The 10,687-nt window shown below is 40.5% G+C and overlaps 1 long non-coding RNA gene across 1 annotated transcript; it reads left to right on the top strand.

The window, feature by feature from the left end:
• Window positions 1-5,546: 5,546 nt before the first annotated feature.
• Window positions 5,547-10,082, top strand: LOC135246933 (uncharacterized). The gene is made up of 3 exons (XR_010328029.1): window positions 5,547-6,128; window positions 6,966-8,530; window positions 8,565-10,082. It is a non-coding gene; the product is annotated as an uncharacterized LOC135246933 (long non-coding RNA).
• Window positions 10,083-10,687: the final 605 nt, after the last annotated feature.

Raw genomic sequence — 10,687 nt, 5'->3', positions numbered from 1 at the left:
TCTATAATTGTTTAGATTATTTCTATCACCTCCTTTGTGCAGTGGAAATACATGTGCCCATTTCCAGATACTAGGGAATATTCCTGTTGAAATAGAAAGATTGAATATGTGTGATAACTGCTCTGCAATGAATGGAGCAGCCATTTTTAGAAAAAAGGGATCTAATTTATCCTCTCCAGTAGCGCTCCTGGGATCAATGGTTTGCAAGGTCTCAAAAACAACACTAGCAGAGAAGGGCTGAAAGGAAAACTGAAAGGCCTGGTTCATAGTATATACACAATCATCACTAATAAGAGGGGGTGCTGTATATTCCTTTTCGAATAAATGCCCAGCCTCAGCAAAGTGCTTGTTGAAAGCTAGGCAAACCTCATTAAGATCAGAGATCAAACAGTCACCAGAATCAATGTGTGAAGGTAGGGAAGTAGTGGGTCTGTTTTTGATGGATTTCACTGCCTTCCAGAATTTAGCCACCTCCCACAGGTGTGTGCACCTGTGGGAGGTGGCACTTATACTTGTACGGCCGGCGGTTCCTCTACGCTGCTGTCAGCCTCGGGCTCGGGACACAGTCTTTTTGACAGATGTCAAAAAAATAGTCTCCAGTTGAATCCGAACAAGACAGAAACCCAAGCTCAAAGACCCAAAGAAACATTTGTCACTTCACTTGAGTCTCTAACTAACTATGCCAAAAATCAGGTGAAGGACCTTGGTGTGATCATGGCTGTACAGAGCATAGGGTGAACACAGGAACTGGAAAGGGTAGAAGTGGCCAGACAGTGAAGCCTAGGAAATATCAAGAAACGGCCTCTACTGTGCATGTTCACAGCTGTTGAGGGCAAAAGAGCTTGCTGCCCATTGAATTCAATGTAGAAATCCAAGGTGATTTAACCAAAGAAAACCTCATCTGTTCATTTTTTGTCATATGTTTCATTATGTGCAGCAGTTTCTGAAACAATGGTTGTTTTTAACCAGAGGTCTTGGGCAAATATTGAACCCTCCTGTTCTGTTCATTTTTCAGGTACAGCAAAAATGTTCCCGGGTCAATGTGACCCGGTGCATGTTTAAACATCCAAAACATTGTCAGAAACCAAAAAATCCTAATAAACATTGTTTGGGTACCTAATTACTAACAATTCCATCAAAATGTAGCGCAATGGTGTTATTCACCTCTCACAGATCATGGTTTCATTAGGATAATTCACTTATTTTTCATAAAAAAAATTTTCATGTTCAAACTTTTTTCTGTATATTGGAAAAACCTAGATATAAAATACACTAGTTTTATATAACATTTAATTTTAAATTTGTTTTACATTTTTAAACATTTTTTTCATGGGGTGATGTTGCTAAATAGAGATGAGACACCTCTTCTGTTCAGGGTCAAATTGACCTGTTCACTTAAAATCAAGCCAAATGAGTCATAAGGATTTTTATTGAAAGTAATCTTTATTTATGCAATGTTTAGAATGTTTAGAACCAGAAATGAACAAAAATGAACAAGAGATGAGCAATATGAAGGACGGTGTGTGTGTGTGTGTCCGAGTGTATCTGTGTGTCTACACAGCACATGAGGGACAAGTCGTCACGGTATGCTTTGTGCAAATGAATTTTGCACGTCGCACGTGTCATGCTCATCTTGACGTCATGCAGACCTGACACCTCTTCCACTTCCTTCCTCCCCCAGCAGCAACCTAGAAAGATGAGGGAGATGATTACTATGTCTTTTTGCTGATCCCGATCCCCTGACACGCACACATGCACGCACACACACACACACACTTACTTACCTCAGGCACTGGTGTACTAGGTGCAGCCCTCTCCTGGATCTCCCTCACTGTGGCTGCAGTGGCTGGGGTCCTTGTGCTGCCTCCGTTGTATATGCGGTACCACGAGTGCCTTCCCCAGCTTCTCGTGGAAGATGCGCCTCTTGTACAGCTTTGACACATTCCACTCAGGAAAAATCTCCGTCCAGATGATGAACGCATTGTAGGCCGATACATCAATTATGTTATAAAAGATGCCTAAAGGCCAGCGCGCAGTCATTCGCTTGGTGCTGTAGGACCCTGTTACTTTGTCCAAGTTGTTCCACCCCCCCTTCGGTGGCATTGTAATCTAGGATCATGCTTGGTTTCTGGTCCTCTCTGGTGCTGATTTCGGCATTTTTATGGAGAGTGCTCATGAGACACTAGGGCTGTGGTGTCTGTGAAGATGAACTTGAACAATTGAAGGGCCCTATACTTGATCACCAACAGTTCGGCATATCTGCACTTTCTCGCACTTTACAGGTGAGGTAGGGATAATGGATAATAAGGAGAAAGAGTGTTTGTATGTATGTGTGTATTTGTGTGTGTTATATTGGGGTGAAATGTGTGTGTGTGTTTGTGTATCGGCATGTATTACTATCTTTGTGAGAACCAAATGTCCCCACAAGGATAGAAGGATGAGGAAAATTACGCAAGGTGGGGACCTTTTGCTGGTCCCCACAAGTTCAAGAGGCTGTTTTAGGGTTAGGACTTAGGGTTAGGCATGTATTGGTTGGGGTTAGGGTTAGGGTTAGAGGTTACGGAATGAATGTAAGTCAATGGGAAGTCCTCACAAGTATAGCAATACAAACATGTATGTGTGTGTCTGTGTGTGCGTGTGTGCATGCGGGTGTGTGTGTGTGTGTGATTGGGGTGAAATATGGTGGGAGGGAGTAGGAAATACCTTATGTCTCACATCTGCAAAGAAATAAATGGTCTAAATTTGACACTTCTGACCCCTTTTAGCCTCCACTTTCACTACTGGGTCAAATGGACCCGAACAGTATCTCTGTGATATAAACATGCAGGGGGGGGGGGTTGCAAATACATGAAATGAACCATTTTCATTTCAAATATTGATTACACTAATTAAGGCCAGTAGAAGAAGTTTCATACTGAAAAATTACTTTTAAGTATTTTTCCTAGATTTTCAAACTTTAAAAAGGGTCAATTTGACCCGCAACATAACAGGAGGGTTAAATATTAAAATGTGCATATATTATTATATAATGCATATTTTTCAATCCGCTTTTCATATGAAACGTAACGGTCGTCAATCGAGTTTCAAAATACCATCGGGGAAGTTTTATTTTGCCTTCAAAGGACTGATATTCCCCATTCACTTTAATGGGGAGCTGAACAACGAAGATATTCGGAGTAGCTTAGGTTTGCGGAGGGCGTGCCATTCTGTCCAGATAAATATGCTTGTCTACGGCACATAGAGAGAGAAACGCCACCGAAGGAATACGTAGTCACAGATGGAGTTTTATTTTAATTTTATTTTTTTGCAACCATGGACCAGGTAAAGCTGTCTCTTTTTCTGCTTATTGTGTAATTACACCCGGACTTAGGGATTATGTTAAAGAAATCGGCAACTGTGCTGCGTTGGTAGCTTCAAGAATCGATGCAGCACATTAGTAACGTTGCCAATGGTAACACCCAGCAAAGTTGAGAATTTATTTTCTGTTCAGGCTGTCGCAAGTGGAAAGGCAAATTAACTTTAGCTAAGGTTACACTACGAATCTTTCGTACATTTACCCAGTAGATATGAGTATTGAATAATACTTCAAGGGAATGCGACACGAGGATGAGGAGAGGTAAACAGCACCACAAGGAGCCTAGTTTCCATTTGGCGAGCATATTTTATATGGAGCTGAAGTTCGAATATTCCGGTCCACCTTAAATCGGTTGCGTTACATGATCTTATATGGTCTTCCTTAGGTGTTTGCAAAGGCTATAATTTGCGTCTCAAAGTGAAATACGCATTAAGAGGGAAATTGAACAATGGTGGTAATGTGAATTTTATTTTTTTATATTTTAATTATGTTACGGTCACTCCACATGTCTTTTTAAGGCTGTTATATGGAAGGATCAGATAGCTAAATGCGTGACACTTGGGTTTCTCCTCAAAATCTAATAGTCTCAACATCGCATCACGTGTGTACGAGAGAACAGGAACTAATGTACATCTGAAATGGTGTGGATGAAATATCACTGCACTGTATACAAATAAAACTCCGAACTGTGATAAATACAGTAATAAAATCCTACTGGAAAATGGATGTATTGGTTGGCAATTTCTCCTCAAAATTTAAAGTTGGGGTCCTGGTTTACATCCCACCCCGTTTCCATGAAAGACTGAAATTGAACTCATGTTTACCTTTTAAGCAATAGTCTATTATTTTGTACAGTGCCGTCAAAAAGTATTTGCCCTTCCTGATTTTCATTTCTATTGAAACATACCATCAGAGTGCAGTTGAAGGCCCAGTGGTGCAGTGGTTAGCACTGCTGCCTTGCATGAGAGACGTTCCGGGTTCGAGTCCTCTCTGCATGGAGTTTGCATGTTAAGCTTCCTTTGTAGTACACCCCCCAGGTTAGCTCAGCAGCATAAGTCACCATGGTGATTTAGAGAGCGTCTCAAAAGAGAGTGACTTTCGTGATACCAGAAGCTGTGGATTAAGCCACAAGCTAGCTGGCTATCCCACTTAGCCTGCTTTGTGATACAGGCCCCTGGGGTTTAGATTCCAGCTAAGTTTAAAGCTCCACATGGCAATTCAGCCTTTAATTTCTGCATGCTTTATTTACACTTTTATATAATTAATGATAAATACCCAATAATTCTTGAGGAATATAGGATAATTTATAAACGTCTCATAAACTTAGTACTGTCTTACTCCATCATAACCAAAATATGAGTGTTTCCCTCAACTGTTTATGCTTTTTTATGTTTACATTTGAGATCAACACTAGCTTCAAATGGTGGTTTTCATATCTTGAGTATGATGTAACTGAAATTTAAGAAGCAAATAACAGCACATTGGGGTGTACTACAAAATAAGATTATGGGGTTAGTGAGCTAACTTAAGCTTTAAGCCTGGATTTTCCATATCACAAAGCTGACTCACTTAAAATCAGGGTATATCACCATGGTAACCTATTCTGTACAACTGACCTGGTCTGGGGTAGGTTATGTTCAGACTGTCAGATTGAAACATAAAAGCACCGCCCTTTGGCATATCAGATACTTAGAAAAAGGCGTCTCCATTTGGGTGTTCTCACAGGGTGGAGATTAAGAGACCGAATTAATCCACTGGCCTCCTCCAAGGATACACTATACACTGAAGATATAGATTCTCAATGGAGGGAATACATGTGCAAGTTTCTTGAACCCTACGTGTCCATTTCTGCTTCCATTAACTAAGGGACAATGGAAGTGTAACATTATTCTTCAGTTTACATCCTGTATGCTGTCAAGTTTAAGGTTTAAGGAGCTCCTGAATGAGCAGTTTTTCACATTAGAAATACTGTAGCACAGTTAGTGAGAGTGTAGACATTTTCATTATGTGTGGTGAGGTAAATGAGTGCCGTTATGATTGTTTTATGTTCTTCGTATCCGCCCAGTATATCCTGCCTTATGCATGCAGGCTTGCGTTGATGGATGAGAGGGCTGAAACAGAGCCTGCTGAATGCTTTCCAGACATCCTGAACAGCCTGTGTTTCCCACAATTCAGTGCTATTTGCTATTTATATAAAAGCCTAGATAGATTCAGACTGAGGTTGCACAAAACAGATAACGCAAATACGTAATGTGACGCGATGCCATTTGAATGTGTTTCTCATCTGCAGAGACAATGAGTTACGCACAACTGCAAGAGCCGGATTTCATCAGAACCGTTATTCCGCACCTCAGAAACGGAACTGAGAATTTCAAAGCCTTTACAGACATTCTCCTCGAGTATGATGAATCAAAAAACCAAGCCATCCAGCAAGTTATTCGTAAGGGAAAAGCAAGCCTGGATCAGGCAGACACAGCTGCGTCTGCTGAACTGTCCAAGGTGAATGAATACACTGAGAGGCTGGAGGCCCGGAAAGGACAGCTGGACGAACGGCACAAGAATAAAATTAAAGATCTGGAAAACTTGGAAACAGAGAGCCGAAACTTGGCTCACTGCATGGAGAAAAGCAGGGTGGCTTTAAATGATTCTCAGAGATCCCTGAATTCTGCTCGGGACACTCTTGCAGACCTTGAAAGAAAACAGAGGGAAAGTCAAACGGTGCGGGGTGTTGGAATAGGAATGTTGTTAATCCCCATCATTGGCCTCATTGCTGGTGAGTTCCTGTTGAAAAATAAAGTACATTTTAAAAATGGCAGCTTAAGTTACTATGGAAGGTTATTTCTTTAAAGGGGTTCATTCAAAAATTAAGGTACTATTTCAGGGAAGTGGAAACATATCTGTCCATCCAGATAGTTTTGCTGAGATGTGAGTTTTCTCGATATAGGCTGCAACTCACCCTGATAAAACGCACCTTGCAGGTCCACCTTCACGTAGCCTCAAAGCGCCAAACATTTACATTCAAAAAATTTAACAGCGACAGCAACGTCTATTTCCAAATATAATGCAATGGCTACTCACAAACATCCATAGAGTTTAATTTGTGCGCTGATTCATCAAAGACTACTTTTTTCTTCTGAAGAACACCAACTGTGTATATCTGAACAGTCTCACCCAATGCAGCTAGTATTCTGGGGTGCAGTGCCAACATTATTTTAAAACATTGTTGGCAGCCAAAGAGGATGAGCAGTTTTGGCAGTAATTTTTTGGTTTATTTTACTTTTTCCTGAGAAAGCATTGTCAATAAAATTGGCTTTTTCAGTTGTACCATCCATCATGTTTATAGTATGTTTGGAAAACTGAGTCAATCACATTGGTTTGGGATTTTGAACAATGCTGTATACAGTACACTTCAATGTGACTGGAATATAAAATAGAATCAAATTATTCACCATCCTTTATATGTATTGGATGTTGGTAGTGGCTTAGTCACACATTTTTAATAGTGATAGTCAATGTTTGTACCATGTAAGTAACTGAATAGAACTGCAGTGATTGAAAATCTGTAGAACCCAGTAAATCTCACAGTTAAAAAATGAACTTGTTTTCACAGGTGCCATCATGGTAGGTGTCTCTCAGGTGGAGTTTGAGAATGCCAAATGGGCAATACGTAAATGCGAGGAAGAAATGAAAAAATGTGAAAGAGAAGTTAATAAGTATTGTGATACGTTAAAAGAAAAAGAGAGGCAAAGTATGCAGAGTGTAAGAGGAACATCGAGCAGATTGAGCAGAGACTAGCGCAGGTTTCCGAGCAGCGCAATAGCATCACCCACGCACAGGAGAAAGTTAGGACAGTTGTCCACTTGTTAGACACACTGGCTGGAAGAGCGGCGGTGGCCAAGACCCTCACTGAACGAGTCGTCTGCCTGCCGACCCTCGTGAACATACTGGAAGAGATTGTTAAACTCATGCTCGAAAATAGAAAAAATGAGATCCTCGGTGATCCAGAAGTCAGAGCTGCCATCCTTAGCCTGCAAGAAGTCTGCAAGAATGTTTCAGCCATTAAGGACGAGCAGGCATTGAAAGAAATTCAGTTTTACTGATGGGGATGTAAACAATTCCAATAGCGTGTAGTATATATATATGTATATATCAGATAAATAGTAGAAAAATGTTGCTGACATATATACACAATTAGAAATTAGCCTTTTGCTTCACACACAATATATACTTCAATTATTTTTAGGTTATGATAAATGAATCCTATATCAATATGTGAACTTGATATGGGCCATGTTACTCTAATCAATGTATGCATTAATGTGAAGATGTCACTTCTGTAGAGAGCAAAATGCTATCATTGTGAGAGCAAACATGGCAGCGCCCTGCTGCAAGAATTTAGTGCAATAATACGAAAATTATTCTCTAAGAAATTAACACAAGAAATTACAATAAATTTCTTCTGTCATCACCTGGACTACTCACCTAGTTCCACTGAACTGGAGAATTTGGAAGATTTTATAGACTAATATTATGAAAGATTTTTCCACACAATGCCACACCAAAAAACATCAGCAATGGCAACCAGCAGAAAGGGAACCAAACGTTACTGCAATTCATCTAGGGACACAGAAGGACTTCTGACTAACAAGCCTGACAGTAGTGACACTATAAACAAGACCTTATCCACACTCAATACAAGAATTGCACTGTAATCTAATCTCTGCATAAGAAGTTTCAAGGACTGAAAGATAGTTTGGAAGAATGAATCAAAAAACGCATAAAGAAATGGCTGTCTTAAAAACCCAGTTAACACTGTAACTACCCAAATGACTTTCGTGGAAAAGGAAAATAAACAACTGAAAGAATCCATCCTCAACATCTAAACTCACCGCATGAGAGATAACTTAAACCACATATGATTTTTCTAGCCTATGGAGGAGAATGTCGTGGCCTATGGTATCAAAGGCAGCACTCAGGTCAAGCAGGATAAGAACAGAGATACATCCACAATCAAGGGAGAGAAACAGATCATTTATTACTCCGGCGAGGGCTGTCTCAGTACCATAATGCTTCCTAAAACCAGGCTGAAACCTCTCATACACATTGTTATCCTGTAGAAAAGAAGAGAGTTGTTGTGCTACACATTTCTCAAGGTTCTTTGATAGAAATAGGAAAGTGGGAGGTTTGAAATAGGTCTATAGTTAGCCAGGCCTGTAGGATCCAAATTTGTTTTGTTGAGCAGGGGCTTGAAAGTTATTTAAGATGTGTCTTGCATATGGCAGGAAAGAATCATTGTTGTACCACTCCATCTATGGTGAAGTCAGGTTTTGGACCGATGTCAGGATCCATGGATGCAATGGATTAGCACTGTCACCTTTAAATGTTAACACGTCCCATTAGTAAAAACTTCAAAAAACAGTTTTAATATTTCAAGTTGTTTAATTCCTTACCCATCTCCAGAGGCACCATCTCTCAACTTCTCTAACACAAAACTGTTCCTAAAGATGAAGAAGTCGTGTTTTGAAAAGATTTTAAAAGATTGTCTCCTTTTGCAAATGTAGGGGAGAGTCTCTATTAATGTAACGCTTGATAAATGTAACACGGTCATTAACTTATTGCACAATACAGCTACTGTAGCCATTTCAGGTCTGTACACGTGCAAATAAGTCCTCTACCACTTCTCAAAGGAACAGAGCAATGTGATAACCTTTGCGGGAAATATTTCCAAAAAAAAAAAAAAAGTTTTGGAAGCAATTTTCAGATATAGTGCTTTATTTTTTGTTTTCAATAAATCAAAACATCGTTTTAAAAGTTATCTGTCCTTGAACAGATTCTTTGAGTGTTTTCTAGTGGGAATTGGATGCTAGGTTGGATGATAGGGTTGTACCGATTGAGGGATCAGCGTTCATCATGAGGGATCAGTGACCTCTACTCCTAGAGATGATTTTTTGACTAGTCATAATAATGATACATCTATTATTTAATATCATATATCAATGAAAAAAGGAAAAACAGCATGTGCACAGTGTGTTATTATGAGGTGCTGGTCTGGCAAGATACAAGCAACATGAACGACACACTCAGAAGGAAAAGGAGAATTCATGACAAAAAAGACTTGTATTGTTTAATTGCTAGTTAGGATGCATACATACTAAGTCTTTAGATCTGGCATCCAGTCCATAATGTCACTGAGCAAACAAGAGCAGGTGACTGCAGGGATGCTGTCACCTGTGCCCAAAGGGGCTGGCTGCTTTGTTAACACTAGAAAGGCATTTGGACTTTAAAATTGAAATTATACAATAACAATATCCCCCTCCTTCCATGACCTTTCATAAATATTTGGGCTTAAAATAACCTTATTGTTAAAATTCTAAAAAATTGACACACCGAAGACATACAGGCAGTTTGTGCCATTTTCTTTACAGAAACCCTCCTCTCAACAATAGGTGACAGGTGCCGATACCCAGGTGTGAATGGGTTGCTCTCTCCTCCGACACACTATTCAGAAACTGGTCATTCAGAATGGCCAACGCTTTGACATACAAATTGCTTGATCAAGTGCTATCAGAACTAATTTTATTTGTGTGCAGTCCCTGCTCCCCCAGCCTCCCCCAGCCCAGTGCCTCCCCCAGCCTCCCCAACCCAGTGCCTCCCCCAACTCAGTGTCTCCATCAACTCAGTGCCTCCCCCAGCCCAGTGCCTCCCCCAGCCCAGTGCCTCCCCCAGCCTCCCCAGCCCAGTATCTCCCCCAGCCTCCCCAGCCCAGTATCTCCCCCAGCCTCCCCCAGCCCAGTATCTCCCCCAGCCTCCCCAGCCCTCCCCTGCTTGCTACTGACACTGGTCTCTTTTATTGAACAGGGCTGCGTTTCCGAGTTTCGATGTACCTTAACGTTTTACGAAGGGTCTTAAGGTATACCTTCTTAAGGGAAACCGCTTTTTTACGAGTGTTTCCCAGACTATACCTTAAGGCAACTTTTAAGGGATAACTTAAAGATACATCGTAAGTTGGAGCTGGCCTTCACTGTGGTGCTGAAAAGTTTATCAATCGATGCCAAGCGAATCGATTGTCTCACTTGTAAAGGCTTGTGAATGACGTTTTAATATTACACGTGTTGTCATAATCATTTTACATCAACCTAATATTGCAGAAGAGGAAGCTATGGCTACTAGAGATCATCTGCTAATCTCTTTAAGAGTCCGTTAAGACGAAACCTTGTGATAGTTTCAATAAATACGTACATATAGGCTACAATGGATAAAATAAAAAGCGTCAATCGGGACATATAAGCCATAGTCTGGGACTTCGTGGAATCCCAGGGAAAAGGATATAGG

Source organism: Anguilla rostrata, unplaced genomic scaffold (assembly GCF_018555375.3).
Source record: "Anguilla rostrata isolate EN2019 unplaced genomic scaffold, ASM1855537v3 scaf0976, whole genome shotgun sequence".
NCBI lineage: Eukaryota > Metazoa > Chordata > Actinopteri > Anguilliformes > Anguillidae > Anguilla > Anguilla rostrata.
This window is presented reverse-complemented; position numbering and strand designations above follow the sequence as displayed.